Consider the following 23,430-nt stretch of genomic DNA (forward strand, 5'->3'; position numbering starts at 1 on the left):
GTCTTACACAATTCGAGAAGCTGTACACGTTGTGATGTAAAAATATATCTGTTCAGAGTTACTTCACCAAAAAAAGCTCTTTTCAGTGCAGCTAGCCCTCTAGTTTACTATTTAGACATTTCAAACTGTTTCTTGTTTCTCTAAATTACTATAAAGCCCAGTTAGAGCAGCCACACCTCTCATTCACTGATAGCTGTAACATTAGGAAGCATACAACCTATTGCTGTGTAACTTAGAAAAGCCTGATTAACCAGTCAAAAGATTTTTCTGTTCCTGACTGGCTTAATAGACTTGTTCATATTTTTAAAAATATTTTGAATGAATAATAAAACAATATTACAAGCTGAGATTTCGCTTCCGTATGATATGAAGAATAATACAGATCAGGGATAGCTTTGTCTGCCCTCGTGAATAACAACCTCCTCCTTAATCAGCGTCATTCTCCAAATCATGTTCATCTCATTAAATATTGGCTAAAACCTGTCAGTGGGTTTTCAAGCATAGACAACCTCAGTTACTGAGCCGATATTTAGGGGACACTTCCAATGGAAAGTCATCATTTTGTCAATACAATCTGCAAATGCCTGTCCATTTCCCTTTCCTACACCTGCAATTAGGGCACCTCTGTCTCTATGCAAATGAGAATCCACAATGTATAAATTCCCATTACTGTCACACATTAGGAACATGGGTCTCCCACAACAGAAAAATAAGTGATATGTTCTCTGAGCTCTCTGTGACAATTCATTGAGCCCCTCTGCATGTGACTGCTTTGGAGAACCAAATAGATCCTTTTGTTGGCCCAAGCATGCCACACCACAATCTCCTCCTGCCATTTCCACTGCTTCATCAACATTCACATCCACCCTTCGTGATCAAATAACTCATCGTGCAAATCATTACCACTCACTACTGCCCACTCAAGAGCCTCTTTCCAGATGTTTGGCAGCACCAGCCCTTGTCTTGGAAGAAGGAGACCTTTGGAAACTACCTGCCCAAAATACAAACAGATAAATCCACAAGCATTGCTCCCATTTCTACCACCAATTGTTGACTGGCGAAAGGATTCTGGAAAGTACCATTCAATCACTATCTTGTTCAAATTTGACACCAAACCAGAAACACAGGCTGAAGCCTTAAGAGGTGGAATCGTGAATGACATAGGAGATGGCTCACTAGTTCATGATGCAACAGGCAGTGTAGTGGCTGACGAAGCTGGAGGTGATACAGTTGCTGAAGAAGCTGGAGGTGATACAGTGGCTGAGGAAACTGGAGGTCGTACTGTGGCTAAAGAAGCTGGAGGTGGTACTGTGGCTAAAGAGGCTAGAGGTGGCACCGTGGCTGAAGAAGCTGAAGGCGATATCGTGGTTGAAGAAGCTGGGGTGGTACCATGGCTGAAGGTGATACAGTAGCAGAAGAAGCTGGGGCTGGTACAGTGGGAGAAACAAATGAAGATGGTACAATGCCTGAAGAAACTGGGGGCGGCACAGCGGCTGAAGAAGCTGGCGGTGTTGCTGGTGCCAGAGTATTTGGAACAATAGGTGGTCCTGTAGTTGAAGACACACTTGCTCGTGCAGACATTTGTCTGTTTTTGCGGTGATAGCTGTTCCACCAGGACTTGATCTGGGTGGCAGAAAGAACCTCCAAGCCAGCTTCTTCTATCGCTTTGATCACATCCTTCGGCTTAGCGCGCATGCGATTGATGGCTTTTCTATTATAAAACTTGATCAAAATGTCTTTCTACTATACCACCAGTGAAATCGCCTTCCACAGGAAATATGAAATTCCCATACAAGGGTATGTCTTTCAAAGTTCCAACTTTCTTAGCCTTAGAGCGATCAATGATTAATTTCTTGCAAGATGCATTCTTCATTGTCTGCAAAAACAAAGTTTTCATAATAATTATGGCCATATATTTAATATCATGAAACAATGTTACTACACAGGGCATGATCATGTTAATGTTTCCTTTGTTCTACGTGTTACTTGATTTCTTATTTGCAGATAATATAACCGTCAAAAAGAAAGAAGTTTATTTATCCCATCAATATGTTATTCATACTGAAACAGCTTAATTTCTGACATGAGATGTTGTAAAACTACTTTACAGCAAAGTTTTAAAAAAAAAATCTGTACATAGGGTTCAGAGCCACCTTTTAAGGTTTTGAAAAGAAAGGTGGCTCTGAGCCCTATGTACAGAATTTCTTAAACTTTGCCAAACGTTGTGTCTCATCATACTTATCAAAATTTGATTACGTAAAAAAATTTCACCGTGCCATTTTTGAATTAAAAGCCCCTAAACCTGTAATTAAGGGTGTTTTTAGCAGGTCATACTGTTGCTATGGTAACCCAGTGTGTCACGAAAATGATAACAACGTGTTCACCAATGATTGGGCAGTATTTCGATACCATGTTTGTAGCATCAAGTGATAAAGAGTGGTTACAACGATCCATTAAAATCTAACAGCTGGAAACTGTTTTGAGCTGACCTTAAGGTGGCCGAACACAGTTTTCAAGAGCCTATGCCTAATTCACCATTACTTTTAAGCTATTTATGCTTTGGCGCTCGTTTTCAGCAAGAGTCAAGGTTAACCACAGAAAAGTTTATTCTCGAATTTTGGCTAAGGTGTGTGCTGTTGCCATGGCAACGGGGCTGGTTAAAAACAAGGCTTAAAAAATGGTTTTTGTTTATTTAAAAAAAATCCAGTCGTTAGATTTTTTTCATCTTTTGCCCACTACGAATTGACATTAAATCCCTTCTGTCAACACTGTTCTAATAAAATTTTGACATAGGAGATTTTCGTAATTCGCCGTAAATCGTTTTCACCGCATGTTCTGTATTATTAAAAATTCCCTATGTCAAAATTCAGATTTTTTGCGATAGATCATTCACGTGGTTTCTGAACTATTTTTTTGCCAAATTTCTTGAAATTCTAACGACTGGATCGTCAGAAATCCGCAAGTTTCTGCAAAAGCAATCGATCTCAATTTTTCGAGCAACTGCGCATGCGCTGCATTTAACTGGGTTCTTTCGGTAACAAAGAGAAAGCTGACAATTGCTGGTTTCTTTGCGTCGTTACCTTTTCTAACATATCGTTGTAATAAAAGACTAAAGCCATCAATACACTGCGTTCAATAATAGAGAAAAAATAGCACAGATAGTGCGGGTGTTGAGTAAATAAAATGATCGCTCTTTGCAATCCTTGTGCGCGCGCTCAATTGCATCAGCAAAAGCGCGCGCAAAAACTGTGTTCGGCCACCTTAAGGACGGTGCCTACTTTTTGTTAGTGCGCACACGTTCTGCGCATCACGCAAGGCACCATTCTCGTCCCCAGAGCCTCCGTTTCTTTTGGTCACGTGGTCGGAGAAACTCGTCAACGACATTTTAAGACGAGTAGCACTGGGGACGAGAATGGCAAGGCACGGTTTAAGCATTCTCGTCCCCAGAGCCTCGGTTGTGCCTAAATCCTACCGCTCAGAAGAACAACCGAGAAGTACTAGGAGCGAGTTTCCGAGTCGAGCAGTTTTCGGAAATTGTCGGCTATTCCAATATGGCGGACTATACCAATCACATAAATATGCGAATTGCCAGTTGTAATACTATGTTGATCAACAAGACAAGTACGTTTTTATTCACCTGACAAGTTAAGAATAATGTGTAGAGAGTAAAGCAGTGAGTTGTTCGGCAAAGGCGGTATATTTCTTTAGATCTCTTCCCGTCTAGTTTCGTAGACCGTAAATTTGTACGCCGGCTAACACATTACACTGTAGACGTCTTTGACTTATAATAGGCACAAACGTTTTTAAATACGTCGTTCCTTCAGGACGACTTTTTTTACTGATTCGGCGGATCCCCGAATTCAAACTTCCTTTGCCTTGTCCCTCTGGCCGGTAGGATCTTGGAAATACTACCGTCCAGAAGGACACCTTGTGTATAAGGTAATTGGACTTTAGTCCATGCACAGTTTTATTTGTAGAGTAGTTTGGTACATTACTCTTTAGCCTTACACTACACTAGATTATCACTCTACAGTAACATTTCAGATTTCTGTGATCTTGTCCCTCTGGCCGGTAGGATCTTCAAAGTACTACCAACCAGAGGGACAGCTTGTGTACAAGATAATTGGACTTAAGTTCATGCACAGTTTTATCTGCACAATAGTTTGATACATTGCTCTTAAGTTTTATACTAGACTAGAATCACTCTACAGTTGAATCTTTTCAGTTTTCTGTGATCTTGTCCCTCTGGCTGGTAGGATCTTGAAAATACTACCAGCCAGAGGGACAGCTTGTGTATAAGGTAATTGGACCTAAGTGCATGCACATTTTTATTTGTAGAATAGTTTGAAACATTGTTCTTAAGTTTTATACCACACTAGAATGACTCTACAGTTAAATATTTTCAGTTTTCTGTGATCTTGTCCCTCTGGCCGGTAGGATCTTGAAAATACTACCAACCAGAGGGACAGCTTGTTTACAAGATAATTGGACTTAAGTTCATGCACAGTTTTATCTGCACAATAGTTTGATACATTGCTCTTAAGTTTTATACTAGACTAGAATCACTCTACAGTTGAATCTTTTCAGTTTTCTGTGATCTTGTCCCGGCAGGTTTTTTTTTGCAGGGTGCAGGGTGCAGGTTGCAGGTTGAAATTAATTATAACTGGAAAACCGCTGGCACTTAAAAGAAACGTATAGGTGGTAGACTTACCGTGACTGTTACATGATTCTGTTTACAATCGCTCAGAAAGGTGGCTTCCACCCAAGTGCCAAATCCGCCGAAGCGATAGGAGGAGAGCATATTCCTATGATTTTAAGCCTGCAATGAATTATTGTTTTTGAAGAAACATCTGAAATATCATCTGAAACACCTGCTGAATTTGGTTTCTTCCTTGTGGGTACCAAAATGAAAGCACACAGTTTAAGCATATGCTTGTTTATTCCGACGGTTAAAATCTGAAATAATTTCATTTCTTTATTTATTTGCTTCATTTGTGATGACAATCTTCTGTTGTTAAGCTTACAGTTCTTGTTGACCGAGCCAATTCTGGAATCGATGGAAACATCTGTGGAGCGGCCATTCAGATGGCTTTGAAGAGATTTCGCTGGTCTCAGTGTGTCGATCGATAGGTACTTATGGCGGATCGATCGTATTTTCACTGCGTGAAGGGTCGAACTACTTTATGTAAGAACCCCTGACGAGTATCAAGGTTATTAAATATTTTTAGTGCCAGCGGTTTTCCAGTTATAATTAAATTTCAACCTGTAACCTGCAACCTGCACCCTGCAAAAAAGACCTGCCGATCTTGTCCCTCTGGCTGGTAGGATCTTGAAAATACTACTGGCCAGAGGGACAGCTTGTGTATAAGGTAATTGGACTCAAGTCGATGCACAGTTTTATTTGTGGAATAGTTTGATACATTGCTCTTTGGCCTTACACTACACTAGATTATCTCTGTACAGTAATATTTTCAGTCTTCTGTGATCTTGTCCCTCTAGCCAGTAGGATCTTGAAAATACTACCGCCCAGAGTTACAGCTGCTTGTGTATAAGGTAACTGGACTCAAGTCCATGCACAGTTTTATTTGTACAATAGCTTGATACATTGCTCTTTAGTCTTACACTACACTAGAATCACTCCAGTGTAATATTTTCAGTTTTCTGTGATCTTGTCCCTCAAGCCGGTAGGATCTTGAAAATACTACAAACCAGAGGGACAGCGTGGGTATAAGGTAATTGGACGTAATCCCATGCTTAGTTTTATTTGTAGAATGGTTTGATTGATTGCTTAGTCTTACACTACACTACAATCACTCTGCAGTTATATTTTCAGTTTTCTGTGATCTTGTTCCTGTGGCTGGTAGGATCTCGAAAATACTACTGACCAGAGGGACAGCTTATGTGTAAGGTAATTGCACTGAAGTTCATGGTGTCTGTAAAAGTCTATTCATGCTTTGTTGCCATTGCAATAATTCTCAATCAGTGAACATGACAGTATCAGTGTGGAATGTTACATTGAACGATGGATTTAGAGTGTTTATTTAGTGAGGGAAACTGTCATATATATGTACAACTGATTAAGGAAATATGGAGATGAATCCTTTTCGGGCAAAATTAATATTTTACTATTGATGAGAACTTTTGAGTTGTTTTGAATGTACATTCCTTGAGTTTGGTAGCATTTGCTGTGAGATCTGTATTTTCATCACTTCATGGAGAGAGGGAATGTCATCCTGGAAAATAAGACAAACATAGTGAATTTCTGCAAGAAAGTGTTATGAATAGGAGATGTGTAGTTGGTATCCGTCTAGTTTGGTTTAAATCGACTTTCCGTTACTTTGTCACGTGATGAGAAGTGTTGATACTTGCTTTTGATTCAAAATACCTGGTTGAAATTAGGTGTTTGTCCCCTGCTGAGATGCCCTAGAAACTAAACATAGATAATACCAATGAATTTAAAATGTATCACTAGCACAAGTGATCAGTTCAGGTAAAGATGAACACTTTGATTTGAATTAATTGAAGCCAAGCTGATTATTTAAAGAGACATGGTAATTGATAGAATATGGTATTTGCACAGCTTACCATACAGACAAAGACACCAGAATCATAATCATTCTTTTGCTCAGGTGTATCCTATGTATAGGGATTCAATTATAATGTGTAAACAAATGTTCAGTCAAAAGAGCCCAAGCTTGTGTGGACTAAGTGCAGACAAACAGCCTGGCACATTTATATTACCATAAATCTAACTAACTGGCATATATCTAACTGATGCCATCGCTGCCATGTTGGATGACCATTAACAAAAGAATTAGCTTAGTTTATTGTTCTTGTCATCCAACATGGCCGCAAGAGTCTTTGTCACCTGAATTTTCTGCCTATTTCGTGCCATTACATCACATGCAATTTACATTGTCTGAGACTAGTTACTGGGGATGGGAGATCATTAACTCTGTTACCTACACAATAAGGACCCCTATAAGCTTTCTAATGCAACTGTAGCTCTATTTGTTCCATTTATAATTGTTTTGTGTGCTGACTAAAACATTTAAGCGCATTCAATTAAGCTGTTGTTTAACAATTTTTTTCGGGGGGGGGGGTGGGGAGGGGGCGAAAGGGGGTCAGAACCTCCCAGTTCTCCTGCTTCCCGTACTTTTATTTTGACTCCCGCCCTCCTCTGTTTTGCCCTGTCCCCTGTAAATAAGGACACCCAAAACACATACTTATCATTTAGCTGCGCAATCCTTTGGCGTTTCTTTTCCTTTGTTTTCAGCCTTGCTCCTCTAGCTCTTCACGTCTTTTGACAGTTTAAATGACAACATTTTATGACCTATGATATAACCACTGTAAAAGGGTTTCCAATTTTACCAGAAGTTGGCCTCAGTTTTTCAGTCCAAGGGCGGATTTAATTTTTCCTTCAATCCAGAAATCTCAAGATAAGCTAAATGTAGGTCAAAAAACGTTTGGGTTCTTGTTTTTGAAAGTATTTTAATGCTTAATAAATAATTCCCTTCTTCGTAGAACTCCCACTTCCCACCCTTTCCTCTCCTGCCTCCTGCCCCCTATTCTTCTGGGGCTCCTGCCCCCCTGCCTCCCCCCCCCCCCCACCCCAATTTTACTCATGGGTGCACAAATATGCAAACTCAGCAAACTATTCAATCTGATTCATTTTTAGGGTAACTGGGGTTACACTTATTAACTATTTACACTTATTTACACTTGTTATTTAGAAAGCCTCATTTTAGAAGTGACTTTGCGGATACAGGCTTAATAAACATTAGGGAAATAGACTAGAAATTTTGCAATGAGAGTGGCTTTCTGAGTATGTCAGGTCAGTGTCCTTTCAGTAATATGTTTTGATTAAATAAAGGATTTCCTTAAACCTATTTTGTTTAAAGGTAGACACCATTCACAAAGAAAAAAAGACAATAGAAGGCCATTTTCGTTACTTTAATTTGTGTTTATTCCATAAACAGATAGTCTTACAATGCTAAGGAACAGTATCCAACTCTTTAAGTTTAACAATCCTCCTGAAGGAATTCCTCTATCCTTACACAGAGTATGTAAGTCACAAAATAATATATTAAATATTGATGTGTACAACTTGAGCCCACTGGACATGTCAGAAATGTGTCCTAGTACTGCCTGGCACTCTGTTTCACTTGGAGTGAATGCAAAATAAGTTTTATTAAGGCATTGAAATCAAGTGTCTGATAACCTTCATATAAATGGGAATCCTCAATATTCTAGCCTGCTTTATGACTTAAGCAATAAGAGCAATGATCAAACTATTGTACAAATAAAACTGTGCATGGACTTGAGTCCAGTTACCTTACACACAAGCTGTCCCTCTGGCTGGTAGTATTTTCAAGATCCTACCGGCCAGAGGGACAAGATCACAGAAAACTGAAAAGATTCAACTGTAGAGTGATTCTAGTCTAGTATAAAACTTAAGAGCAATGTATCAAACTATTGTGCAGATAAAACTGTGCATGAACTTAAGTCCAATTATCTTGTACACAAGCTGTCCCTCTGGCTGGTAGTATATTATATCCAATATTGCGTCGCGCAAGGTGCAGCACATTGTCGGCTCTTTCTTTTCATTGGCGCATAGAACAATGGCCAAGAGCCGAGAGACGCAAAATAGGGGCTTGGAAAAGAAACATGCAATAAAGCGAGTTTTTTTTTTTTTTAATTTTTACTTTTCTCTTGGATGTTTTTTGCGTTTTTTCGATGTCACCCAGTCAGATGCCTCGATTTAATTGAAATTGAATTTAAATAGTTCGCACCTTTTAATGACTTTTGCCGTTAGCCTTCCTACCTCTTGCCCGGACCAAAATGTCCTAAACAAGGTGCCGTTTTGGTAAGATGTAGTAGCCTTGTTTTGATTGTCCTCGATAATGACAGGCACTCGTGCGGAAAACATCTCGTGCCCCTGCTGATAAGCACTATGTTGTCGGTTGTAGACAGCTATTGGTACATAATCGAGTGTTTGACCTCGGAATATCAGTTAGCTCCACAGAATAAACTACATGCAACTGAGAAATCCATCAACTCTCTTTGTGGTATTGTGTAGGAAATGGCAAAATGTGCTTGATGGCTGGATGATGAAAAGCCTTAAAGAGAGCATCGAACCACATCACTGGAACGACTACTGGTGGCTCATTGATACCACATATCAATCGCCTTCCTTCCATTGAAAAGCGCCTTACCATTATTGTTAAAGTTCACAACACCCACTACTGGTTCATCATCCAAAAGCCACCGTTCAAAGGCTCTAAACGGTGTCAGTCTTTTTATTTATTGAGAACTGAACGAGTTGAATCCAAGATGTACATCATCATCTAAGAAAATGTAGTAATGGTAGTGACGTATTCTCTCTATTGCAACAAAGTAAAGCAGATTCTGTCCTGTGGTGCAGGTGCTTTCTTTAGCAAATACATAGGTAATGTGTGATGGCTTCTCGTCTTGACATTTCTCTATGTAACTTAGTACTATTACGTCACAGTTGCAAGTCTTACTATCTCCGATCTTTGTCGGTGACGCCAAGTATTGTGGGAGACATTGTTCGTTTTGAGTGAGATAAATGAATGGCTTTGAAGTTAACGAAGTGTCCTCATCAGCTGTCGTCGTTACTGTTGCATTCGATTCGTAAGTCGCCAACTCTTGAAATAACTCTTTTAGCAAAGAAGACAAAGACAAAGAAAATTGATTTTGTCGAGGCACTTTTTCTCCGCTTTCCAAATCATTACCCAACCGTACCCAACGTACAATTTTATGGCTGATGTCTGGAAAATGTGAATCGAGCCAGGACTTTCTCTCTGCAGCTTCAAAGCTATTGTTCTCTTTCAATGTGAAATTGAAAACATTGTTGACCTCCGCCAGGTAGAAAAGAACCCCACTGTCAGTACCGTAGTACCTGTCTTTATTTCATCTCAAAACAAACGTCGAAAAATCACAGTTCACAATGGGCTCAAGCTCAAAAGGCACACATCGACCGCACGGCCTCGGTCGATGAACAAAAGTCACAACAACTTGAATAAAACTCTTCATTCCCATCAAAGGTATACGTGTGTGAATGTATACGTGTGAGTGAGGTTTTCTGAAAATTACAAAAAGGTATTAAGTTCCAAATGTTTCTTTGAATAGCAAAGGCGAAATGTTAACTTACCGGACTGTTTGCTTCGAGCTAAACGAACGGCACAATAACAAATTTTTGACAAACTCCTGCGATTCAAAACACTCGCTTACTTGAACACATGACGACTAAAGTCCAATGGTCACGTCAAGTGACCGACAAAAATCTCCTAAGGGGAGTCAGGAGTGACACCCACTGTTGTGATAATGCGGTCCATTGTCTAAGAAAATAAGAAAAAGAGGGTGTAAGCACAGGGTAAAATATTGACTGGAATACATTGCTGCATAGCTGCGTTTACAATGTTTAACTACACTCAAAGATCCGACTACATGTACGAATAATTGTAGTAGCATTTTAAACCCATTCTTATTATACTGTTTCTGTAATTTCAATATCCAAATATTTCCTGGAGGATGACTGGCCATTTGGGAAAAATCCAAATTTCTTAGGGGTTTCGACTGAACATTTAAAGTATCATAAATACTACAACCATAACAAAACAAATCTTGAAAGATTCTCTATCAAACTTAATAAGAGCCTGAGGGGATGATGTCATGAAACTTGTTACATAAAATAATGAAAGAATTAAAATAATGAAAGAATTTGTTGACCAGGTCACCAATCTAGAAATTTCTGATGACGAAGCCATGGTTTCTTTTGATGTCGTCTCACTCTTTACTGCCATCCCAGTTAAGAAAGCTTGTGAATACATCAGAAAAAACTCAATGAAGATACAACCCTACATCTAAGAACCAGCCTCACTACAGATGATATTGTTTCTCTTCTGGACTTTACTCTCTCAAACAATTACTTCGTTTACAATGACTCCATCTACAAACAGATCCATTGTTGCGCAATGGGCAGCCCCTGTTAGCCCTGTTGTTGCAAATCTCTGCAGGGAGATAATCGACGAAACAGCCATCACTGCCTCCTCGACACCTCCAAAAATCTGGAAGCGTTACGACGATAGTTTTGTCATAATAAAGAAACATTCTGTCGCATTCTTTCATGACGCTCTTAAGGCAATTGACACAAAGATCGCCTTTACCATTGAACCTGAGAATAATGGACAGATACCCTTCTTAGACACCCTGGTATCCAGGAACAACAGCGTCATAACCATCGATGTTTACAGGAAATCTACCCACACAGACCAATATCTGGATTTTTATTCACACCACGAAATGAAACACAAGCTGAGTACTGCCACCACTCTCCTGAATCGTGCTTCTAATCTCCCAAGTACCCCCGAGGGAAAAGCGAAAGAATTAATCCACGTCACTGATGCTCTGAAATCGAACAGCTACCCACTATCGATCATATCTAACATCTTGAAGAAGAAACCACCCCCGGTAATCACACCATCTCCAGAAGAATTGGTAGGAATGTTCTTTGGATAGGCTGATCCTTCTGATTTACACGTTGGCTCCGCAGTTTTACCATACATCAAAGGCCTAACTGAACCTCTCTCAAGACTTCTAAGAAACAATGGAATACAAACTACAAGCAGACCCCTTAAGACATTACAACAAGATTTTGTTTCTCCGAAATCAAGACCACCCGCGGAACTACAAACAAATGTCGTTTACAAGATCCCATGCGCCGATTGTCCGTGGAGCCATATCGGCGAGACTGGTAGATGTTTACAAACAAGGAAGAAAGAACATATTAGAAACACAAAAACCTTTAAAAAAGGTTCCAACATTGCTTCACATGCCTGGTTGAACGACCATTTCATCGACTTTGACAATGCACGTGTGATTGACAAGGGAAATTTCCGTGTTAGAAAAACTCTGGAATCCTGGCACACAACAATTACGAACCATGCTGACAATAATGCGAAACAATTACCAAGAAAATATTCAATTTTATTTTGATCCTCACATTAGCATTTTTACTAGCACACAAGCATTTCTATTGTTTTTTATTATAATTTTGTTTTTTCACACTTTCCTCAGTATACATTTCAACGTTCGCGCTTTCTATCTATTACTCGTTAAAGACTACAGACTGGTAGTCGAAAGCTCGTTTTAAACAAATTTTTAACCAGAGATCGTTTTCCTATGGCATGTTTTTCCCATACAGCGAAGCTATAAATTAACTTTTTAACAGCAGTGTTCTCAAACATGAACAAGCTTTACAATAACCTTGTATTACAGACCTGTATCTTTTCTAGCCTCCCAATTTTGTATTCTATTTGAACATTAACTTTCATTCAATTACCAGAAAACAAGTAGACTGAAAACCGTGGATAAACACTTTCTAACCGCCTAAAACCAATGTCCAGAGCACTCTGGGTGAACCAGGCATCTTGTTTTGTGTCTTCTGACCATAAGTCAATTACTTCAATGTTTCGCTTACCCTCTTCCACCTAAAACAAACTTTAAAGACTGATAACACAGCCCTTCCAGTAAAATGAACCACAAAATGTTGATCTTAACCAACAGAATAATTCACTCCTTTAAATGCTTATGCCATACACTGTAACTCTATCACAGATTATGTGAACTTTGACAAAGGCAAAAAACCATATACTGTATATTACTGCAAGTAGTCCTGACCGGAGAACACAACATATAAATTTAATGCAATACGTTTCTTGCCATATATATCAAACATAGTATGTTAACTACTGGGTCACACAGTTTTACATGTATTTACATATATGGCTAGATTTTTAAAAGTCATTGGCTTCCCTGGTGAAGAATTCAGGATAAACCTGGTGGATTTTTGTCTGCCCTGGTGGAGTTTTTCTTAAAAACCTGGTAAACAACCAGGTTCCACCAGGTCCACCAGAGGGGTGTAACACATGCATCAATACAATAGACCGACGTTGAACAAGGTACACGCATTGTGAATGTCATGTACTGTAGAAAAAGTAAGTTCCTGGTCTAAACAATTTCATTTTGGTCTACCAACCCAAAAGACCTGTCACGAATAGGAATATCATTGCAGGGATTACAGACAAAAAATGAGGAAAAAAAGACAGGAAAAAGCTTAGCCTGGTCGGACACTCTGACCGGGCATTTCTGCTAAAATGAAAAATATTTTAACTGGAAATTTGTGGCCGAATATGGGACAAGTTATTTTGTTATACTGCTACACAATGCTACGCAAAAAGCATTGTTATCGGTTTTGTTTTATTCTAATTCTGAGAATTTTATCACGTGCAGTGCGCCGTCTCAAATGTCGAATTGTAAACACATCACAACAGCGCCACTATTCCTGTGTGTTAATTTACGCATTTTGCGGTGGCCTTGTGAAAGATCGTGAAGCCCCATTTAGTCTGAATTACGTTCGTCTGAAAAACTACTTAGAACTGAGGTCTTATGTAATTACTCGTTGTTTGTTACCACCAAGTGTTGTGGAATTAATTGTTAGTTGTAATACATTGACCCGATTGAAATATTATGGAAATTGAATTCTATGGAAATTAAAATATTATAGAAATTGAATGTCAATTATGACATTGTAGTCATTATTGACTATAATATAGTCAATTATGACTACAATGTCTCCTGGCGAAAGGTTGTTGAGGATATACTGATAGTACCACCTTGATGTTAAGTAAGCGAATTAGGTGAGCCAAGTACTCATCTTGATTTGATAGAACTTGCTTTCACAACTTCACAAGTGAGGCCTTCTTCTGTTGATCACTAACCCTCTTAACTGCTTCAGTAGCTTGCTTCCTCACCTCATGAAACGGTTTAATATCTAACGAAACATGGTCATGTTCAGCCGAACAATCTTCAAGAGCATAGTCAATTATGACTGCAATTTACCGTGGCGAAAGGTTGTTGAGGATATACTGATAGTATCCACCTTGATGTTTTGTGCAAATTAAGTGAGGCAAGTGCTCATCATGATTTGTTAGATCTTGCTTTCACGACTTCACAAGTGAGGTCTTCTTCTGCTGATCACGAACCCTCTCAGCTACTTTAGTAACTTGCTTCCTCACCTCATGAAACTGTTCAATATCTAACGAAACATGGTCATGTTCAGCCGAACAATCTCCAATAGCATAGTCAAGGCACAGCTCAGCACAAGGGGAATGACTCTCAACCTAGCTGTACGCTGAGGCAAGGAGGACCATTGATCAGATGGCCAACTTTTTTTGTTGCTCTCGTTTATTCAGCATTGTTTTAACATTATAGATGAACAAACCATGTCATTTTTAACTTCGATCACTATTTATTAGTCCCTAAAATAGTTCCTATATTATGTTATTTTAACGGCACAATACTAGTTGACCTAAACAGTGTATTTGCCCATCTCCTTTTCATTTCCCCTTTTTCCTTCTTTTTGTGACAAACTTATCTAAATGTAATGATCTTGACTCTACTTTATCCCGTAAACTTTGTAAACTTTCTACAACTCAATCTCTAACGTTTGTCAGTTTGTCAATGAACAAGGCATCACAACTGACAAAGGAATAATACCTTAGAGTAGGTTTTTCTTCTTAAAAAATCAAAAAAAAAAAAATCTGCTCATAAATGCAGTTTTATTGTAGTTGTCAAGGTCCTATGTGACCTCTGAGCTAGTGCCAAATTCACTCTTTCATCAAAAAGCTATACAAAGCAAATTGAAAGCAAAATTAAGCAATTGTACACCAGCCGCTTTTAACAGCATCATTTGAGGAACCGCTCCAATTGTGTGCTATACAACTATCATAGTATACTATCTGTAATAATAATAATAATAAAAGTATACCTGCTTGTTAAATTTCATCTTGAGAAACTTTTGATAATCTCTGGTATCTCTCACAAGCTGAGAGTGGGTAGTATCCAAAACTCCTTGGTTCTTGATGTCATCAAGGACAGACAGGAGGGAATCAAAGTTGGAATGGCCAAAATCATCTCAAAGAATGCACAGTACAGCAAGCATTGAGTTCGATGGAAAGTTCTTTGCTATGTGAGCATAAATATAGCTTCTTTTAACTCCATTTAGAAACTTGAGCTGGTATTGTTGCACCACATCTTTTATGTCGCACTGCCAGTAGCGAACACCAGTTTCCTTTCCATCCACGATAACACTCCTGCAGGATGATGGACGGGATATGTCATCCTGGTGAAGGAATTTCTCTAATTCATAAATTATTTCTGGACTAAGAGCCAGCTGGCCCGTGAAGGGGAGTTCATCTTGAGGGACACCGCCCCTGCCAAATAATATAGAATGAACTCTGGCCGCTGTTATGGTGCTCTTTGAGCAACTAAACTAGGACTGCAGTACTGACTGACTGAAGTTCCAGGGTCTGCTAAATCTGCGAGCCAGCGAGCCATGCGAGCCACGGCGCGAGCCATGCGAGTCATGCGAGTCATGGGAGTCATACGAGTCATGCGAGCCATTTTTGCGAGTACTTTTTTTTTTTTTCATCAGTTGGTCTGGTAGGTCGTCGACTTTTCACCAAGAAACATAGATCTCGCGCCCGACTATCACTAAACTATCGCTATAAACCGCCCGCCCGCCATCTTGAAAGCGGAGATGACCCTGTGGACGAGTATAAACGGTATAACCTCGCTCCCAAGGTACGCTCTCTTTCCCTGGGAAATTAATTTTAAAGTGCACCTAAACGAATCTACATGTTATTTGAAATACTTCTGCGAAAAAATTTTTGGATTTGGTTAAATCCTCGATTTTCTGTGCCCCGTCGAAATCTCAAAAATAGCCCTAAAACACCGCCATTTTGTTTCACGACCGAGTTTGAGGAGAATGAGTCCAGCGGCTCTTGTGACGTCTACCCAGGAAGGTCGAATATCTCACGTCCTCTCATTTCCTTTAGGATGGTGCAATACACATTCCAAAAGTGCGCAGAAATGCCTTCCAGAAGTGCTCTCGGCTGTTGCAGCAATATCCCAGATCTAAATAAAGACATACTGTACAATTTACTGGCGATGATCGGTCAATGGAACAATAAAGACATAAACGATGGTTGATTTTGTCGAACCGAAACAAGCGAACTGAGTCTGTGAGAACCTTTGAAGAACTCTCACTGGAATTTGTTCCGCAGACTTTCAAACACTATTTTCAAAATTTTCTGCTTAAAGCCAACCAGCAATTTTTCTAAATACTACCGACAACCTATATCTTCGAGTCCGGCAGTATTTATAACATAGCCGGCAAAATTGTGTGATCAATCAAGAAGCGTTACGACCAAATATACCGTGTAAAGAGGTCGCAACTGTACGCCGCCAACCAGCACTTATTTCTCTTTCAATTTAGATAAAAGTCGAAGATTAATCCTTTAAAATTACATGATAACAAAATTGTTACACTCACAGACTTTTGCGAAGGTTTGAACATCAGCACTGCGACAAACATTCTATACATAAGTGTCGAAAATATGACCGCGTAACATTATCTGCAGACCGCTTAGGGAACTCATCCTTTTCGCTTATCCGACGAATTACACTGCAAACTCTGAAAAAAATTTACACTGGTTATTTGGAGTTACGACTTAAAACGTGTGACAATGTGAAATCGGTAATTGTATGAAATGTTTCCTTCCGTCTTGCTTCCCGCAGCTTCAAAAATACAGGTCCAAACAATTCTACGATTTTCAATCCATCTAAGCCAGTGTTTTGGAGGTCATCAAGTCTCGAAAACTGCAACACTTACATCGCTCTTATAAACATGAAGCATTCCAGAAAGTAAAACACAAACTGGATTTAATAGAACAACCATACCTTGACAAAATACATTCTCGCTAAGGACAAAGGTAAACGTGCTATAAACACGTGTGGGAGTCTTGTGTCTAGGTGACGAAATTTCCATCCAAAGCAGTCCTTGAGTTTTCTTTCCTGCTTTTCGTTTGCTGGCTCCTCCACTTCGTATCTAGCTTTCCATTCCTAATATACAAGCAGCCCGTCTGCAAAGAAGTCTTCCCCGTCGTCGCTTGAAATATTGTAAATTGTTCTCAAAGCTCTAAGCAGTGAGTTCACAGTTATCGAACATGCTCGATCGAAGTTTATTTCGGTGTCTTCTGAATCGAAACCTAACTCTGACTCCAGTGACGAAAAAGAAATGATTCTGAAACAAAACTTGGACGTTTTAGTCTTAAAATATATTGGAACGATTAGTTTTGTTTTCCATTTTCTTGAGCAAATACAGAGAGTTGACTGAGCCGCCATTGTGTTTGGTTCCTGGGTAGACGTCATCAGCAACCACCGCCCCAGACTCCCTGAAACGCGGTCGTGTAACACTTCAGGCGTGACTTTGATAGGGCTTAGAAAATCGAGGATTCAACCAAATTCAAAAATTTTTTCGCCCAAATGCTCCGAATAACAATTGGATTCGTTTTAGCGATAAACAATTTTTGGGGTTAGGTGCACTTTAAATTTAGCTACAAAAGTGCCTACAATTGAAATATTCTCAAAAGAAAATCCTAGTCTCGCTTCGGTTACCAGAACTATTGCTGGTGCGGCAAATATGAAAAATGCTCTAAACATCTGCGCTGGGTTGCTCGAAAGCCGGTTAACGCTAACCCAGGATTAAAAGTTAACCGAAGTATTAATTTTTCTTGTGTAAAAATGTTCGTTACTGCTCGCCTTTTGTATAGTTTGAGCTTAGTCAAGCTCAAAACTGAAAGACAAACATTATAAGCAGAAAACCTCACCGAAAAATTACAAAACTGAAATCACAGTTCTTGCTAATCCTGGGTTAGTTTAATCGGGCTTTGAATAACCCAGCCCTGTACATTGTGCCAAGTCTTGCGTCATAGTAATGGCTACCCTGAGTGTGATGAATTATTTTCTTTGTTTCATATTTTTGTTGTTTGGAGAAAATTTTGTCTATTCAAATCGCACAGGATCCGCAAAAAATAAAAACAATGCGTCAAAAATTTATTAAGGTTCAAGGCTAAAGTAAAGAAAATTTTCTGAGAGAAACGTACGGCTCCACCGCCCCACTGTTACTCGAAAGGTAGGTGAATGCTATCCATTAACACCTGTCATTCATTGATATCCACGTTGAAAATCATTCAAGAAAAAAGAGAACAGTACTTCATGATCAGGGCAACTCCGTGTATTGGCGTCAAGAATGGTGAGTGAATCGCGTAATTTTAACAGGTTCGCTCTTTAGTGAATCAGAGTTATCAAAACTTTGTCGGTTGGCTGACTGCTGCATGTCAGTTGTCTTTTCCCTTAGAATTTAACATTGCAAGAATTTAATATTGCGATCTTACTCATCTTGTTGCGTTTCCCTTGTTCTTGTTCTCATGTAAATATAAATGTAACAAATAAAAAATCTTAACATTTGTTCTAGGGCTCGCATGACTCGCATGACTCGCATGGCTCGCATGGCTCGCCCTTTGGCTCGCACGTTTATGAAACTCGAAGTTCCATGCCACAATTAAAGGAAGCCTCCGTCGTTCATCTCCACGTTTACTGACTCTTCCAAGAGCTTTTGCCCCCTCAGTTCTGCTCTCTTTTCCTTCCACCTCTAACCCACTCACTTCCACTTTACTATCTTTCATGCTTCTTCCAATCAACGATTTCTGGGAAACTTTTGCTCTCTGACCCTGAATTTGCTTGCTTTTCTCTCGGTCTTTGGATTCCTTGTAATCCTTTGCTAGCGACTTCAAAAATTTGTCATCATGTCCAGTTCCAGAAGACGTTGAAAATAGATCTTTGTACTCGCTCTGCAATTTTTTGGATTGGATGATGCCTTTAATTATAGCACGAGTTCCAGCTTCTCCCAAAGACGTGTAGCTTTTGACGAGATTCTTCATTTTGTTAAAAATTTCTGACTTCAACTCACGTCTTCGGCGTTCTTCAAGCAACTCGTAACTAGAGTGAAGATAGCTCGTTTCAGGAAATTCATCAATTTCTCAAATTATCATCTTTTTCTACTTGATAAAGATCTACATGCAGATCAGGGTCGAAATCGTCGCACATTTGTCGATCCTCTTCTCAATTCTAGCCTACAAAATAAACAATTTCGATGACTATTTATATAATTCAGAAGATACACCTGGATACATAACCCTCACGTGGAGGAGAACCTCACAAGCAGTATGAAATCAGTGTATCTCACCTCGAGTGTTTCGCATTTTTTTTGACGCCGAATTGTTTCCCGGCAGAAAGTACAGATCTTCCTTTTCCGTTCTTTGTGTCCAGAAGAACTCCATTTCTCTGTACCACACAACTTTTCCTCCGCATAAGTTGCGATAAACATCTGTTTCATGCCTGGATCTCCGTGACTCCACTCCGCATGTTGCGGGCAAGAACAAAGCTTCTTGAAAGGCATTTATCCCACGATAGAAAGTATAAAAAATGCAGCGAATAGTTTACTTAAACTTTAATAAGCTCTGATATAAAAATTTGATGGATCCAATATTGATCCAATATTGCGTCGCGCAAGGTGCAGCACATTGTCGGCTCTTTCTTTTCATTGGCGCATAGAACAATGGCCAAGAGCCGAGAGACGCAAAATAGGGGCTTGGAAAAGAAACATGCAATAAAGCGAGTTTTTTTTTTTTTTTAATTTTTACTTTTCTCTTGGATGTTTTTTGCGTTTTTTCGATGTCACCCAGTCAGATGCCTCGATTTAATTGAAATTGAATTTAAATAGTTCGCACCTTTTAATGACTTTTGCCGTTAGCCTTCCTACCTCTTGCCCGGACCAAAATGTCCTAAACAAGGTGCCGTTTTGGTAAGATGTAGTAGCCTTGTTTTGATTGTCCTCGATAATGACAGGCACTCATGCGGAAAACATCTCGTGCCCCTGTGGATAAGCACGATGTTGTCGGTTGTAGACAGCTATTGGTACATAACAGAGCGTCTGGCCTCGGAATGTCAGCTCCACAGAATAGATTACATGCAACTGAGAAATCCACCACCTCTCTTTGTCGTATTGTGCAGGAAATGGCAAAATGTGCTTGATGGCTTGATAATGAAAAGCCTTAAAGAGAGCATCGAACCACATCACTGGAACGACTACTGGCGGCTCATTGATACCACATATCAATCGCCTTCTTTCCATTGAAAAGCGCCTTACCATTATTGTTATAATTTACAACACCCACTACTGATTTATCATTCAAAAGCCACGGTTCAGAGGCTCTAAACGGTGTCAGTCTTTTTATTTATTGAGAACTGAACGAGTTGAATCCAAGATCTACATCATCATCTAAGAAGATGTAGCAATGGTAGTGACGTATTCTCTCATCAGCTGTCGTCGTTAGTGTTGCATTCGATTCGGCTTCACGTAAGTCGGCAACTCTTGCAGTAACTCTTTTAGCAAAGAAGAGACCGACAAAGAAAATTGATTTTGTCGTGGCACTTGTTCTCCACTTTCTAAATCATTACGCAATCGTACCCAACATACAATTTTATGGCTGATGTCTGCAAAATGTGAATCGAGCCTGGACTTTCCTTCTCCAGCTTCGAAGTTATTGTACTCTTTCAATGTGAAATTGAAAATATTGTTGACCTCCGCCAGGTAGAAAAGGACCACATTGTTGTGATAATGTGGTCCATTGTCTAAGGGTATAATGAAAAGAGCTTGTAAGCACAGGGTAAAATATTAAGACTGGAATACATTGTTACATAGCTGCGTTAACTTTACAATGTTTGCCTACACTCAAAGATCCGACTGCATGTACGAATAATTGTAGTAGCATTTTAAAGCCATTCTTATATTATACTGTTTCTATAATTTCAGTATCCAAATATTTCCTAGAGGATGACTGACCACTTAGAAAATCCAAATGTCTTAGGGGTTTCAACTGGGCCATTGATCTTAACCAACAGAAAAATTCACTCCTTTAAATGCTAATACCATACACTGTGACTCTATCACAGGCTATGTGAACTTTGACAAAGGTAAAACAACTATATACTGTATATTACCGCAAGAAGTCCTGACCGGACTACACATGCATAAATACAATAGACCGAAGTTGAACAAGGTACACGCATTGTGAATGTCATGTTCTGTAGGAAAAGTAAGTTCCTGGTCTAAACAATTTTATTTTGGTCTACCAACCCAAATAACTTGTCACGATTAACAATATGCAGGGATTACAGACAAAATATAAAACTTACACTGAATTCAGCTAGGTTGATTACCGGTTTAACCGGAAAATTGATATCACCTACAGCAAATCAGCCCTACTAGTATCTCCAGGACATGTACAGTAACATACATAGTTTATTTACTTGAGCAATAACAAAGAATCTATGAAGGAAGATTCCTCTTTTTCCATACAACTCACGCTGGTTAACGTTTCCCTTGTTCTCATTCCAAGCTCAACCTTCATCTTGTAGTCAATTATGACTACAATTTTCCCTGGCGAAAGGTTGTTGAGGATATACTGATAGTATCCACCTTGATGTTTTGTGCGAATCAAGTGAGCCAAGTACTCATCATGATTTGATAGAACTTGCCTCCACAACTTCACAAGTGAGACGTTCTTCTCTTGATCACTAACCCTCTCAACTCCTTCAGTGACTTGCTTCCTCACCTCATGAAGCTGTTCAATATTTAACGAAACATGGTCATGTTCAGCCGAAAAATCTCCAATAGCATAGTCAAGGCACAACTCGGCACGAGGAGAATGACTCTCAACCTAAAATCCAAAATAAATAAATCAAAAAATAATCAACCGGTGCACTTAAAATATTCAACTAAGCATTAATGCTGATGAGTGAACCTTACAACTTCCGACATTTCTAGCTGTACGCTGAGGCAAGGAGGACCATTGATCAGATGGCCAACTTTTTTTGTTCTGTCGTTTATTCAACATTTTTTTAACATTATAGATGAACAAACCATGTTATTTTTAACTTCAATCACTATTTATTACAACCTAAAATAATTTTGTTTATTATGTTATTTTAACGGCACGATACCAGTTGACCTATACAGTGTATTTGCCCATCTCCTTTCCATTTCCCCTTTTTCCTTTTTTTGTGACAAACTTATCTAAATGTAATGATCTTGACTATACTTTATCCCGTAAACTTTTTAAACTTTCTACGACTCAATCTCTAACGTTTGTCAGTTTGTCAATAAACAAGACATCACAACTAAAAGAGGAAGAATACCTCAGAGTAGATTTTCCTTCTTTAAAAACTAAAAAAGAATCTGCTCAGAAATCCAGTTTTATTGTAGTTGTCAAGGCAGTGTGTGACTTCTGAGCTAGTGCCAAATTCTCTCTTTCATCAAAGAGCTATGCAAAGCAAATTGAAAGCAAAATTAAGCAATTGAACACCAGCCACTTTTAACAGCATCATTCGAGGAACCGCTCCAATTGTGTGCTATACAACTATCATATTATACTATCTATAATAATAATAAAAATATACCTGCTTGTTAAATTTCATCTTGAGAAACTTTTGATAATCTCTGGTATCTTTCACAAGCTGAGAGTGGGTAGTATCCAAAACTCCTTGGTTCTTGATGTCATCAAGGACAGACAGGAGGGAATCAAAGTTGGAATGGCCAAAATCATCTCAAAGAATGCACAGTACAGCAAGCATTGAGTTTGATGGAAAGTTCTTTGCTATGTGAGCATAAATATAGCTTCTTTTAACTCCATTTGGAAACTTGAGCTGGTATTGTTGCACCATATCTTTTATGTCGCACTGCCAGTATTTTCCTTTCCATCCACGATAACACTCCTGCAGGATGATGGACGGGATATGTCATCCTGGTGAAGGAATTTCTCTAATTCATATATTATCTGTGGACTAAGAGCCAGCTGGCCCGTGAAGTGAAGTTCATCTTGAGGGACACCGCCGCTGCCAAATAATATAGAATGAACTCTGGCCGCTGTTATGGTGCTCTTTGAGCAGCTAAAGTTGGACTGCAGTACTGATTGACTGAAGTTCCATGCCATGCACAATTGAACGAAGCCTCCATCGTTCAACTCCACGTTTACGGACTCTTCCAAGAGCTTTTTCCACCTCAGTTCTGCTCTCTTTTCCTTGCCCCTCTAACCCACTCAATTCCACTTTACTATCTTTCATGCTTCTTCCAATCAACAATTTCTTGGAAACCTTTGCTCTCTGACCCTGAATTTTCTTGCTTTCTCACGGTCTTTGGATTCCTTGTAATCCTTTGCTAGCGACTTCAAAAATTTGTCATCATGTCCAGTTCCAGAAAACGTTGAAAATAGATCTTTGTACTCGCTCTGGAACTTTTTTGATTGGATGATGCCTTTAATTATAGCACGAGTTCCAGCTTCTCCCAAAGACGTGTAGCTTTTGACGAGATTCTTCATTTTGTTAAAAATTTCTGACTTCAGCTCACGTTTTCGGCGTTCTTCAAGCATCTCGTAACTAGAGTGA

At 39.2% G+C, this 23,430-nt stretch overlaps 1 pseudogene; it reads right to left on the bottom strand.

Annotated features, from left to right (window-relative positions):
• Positions 1-1,714: 1,714 nt before the first annotated feature.
• LOC145468764 (uncharacterized) lies at positions 1,715-23,414 on the bottom strand (annotated as a pseudogene).
• Between the last annotated feature and the right edge of the window lie 16 nt (positions 23,415-23,430).

This window comes from Orbicella franksi, chromosome 14 (assembly GCF_964199315.1).
Source record: "Orbicella franksi chromosome 14, jaOrbFran1.1, whole genome shotgun sequence".
In the NCBI taxonomy this organism is placed as follows: domain Eukaryota; kingdom Metazoa; phylum Cnidaria; class Anthozoa; order Scleractinia; family Merulinidae; genus Orbicella; species Orbicella franksi.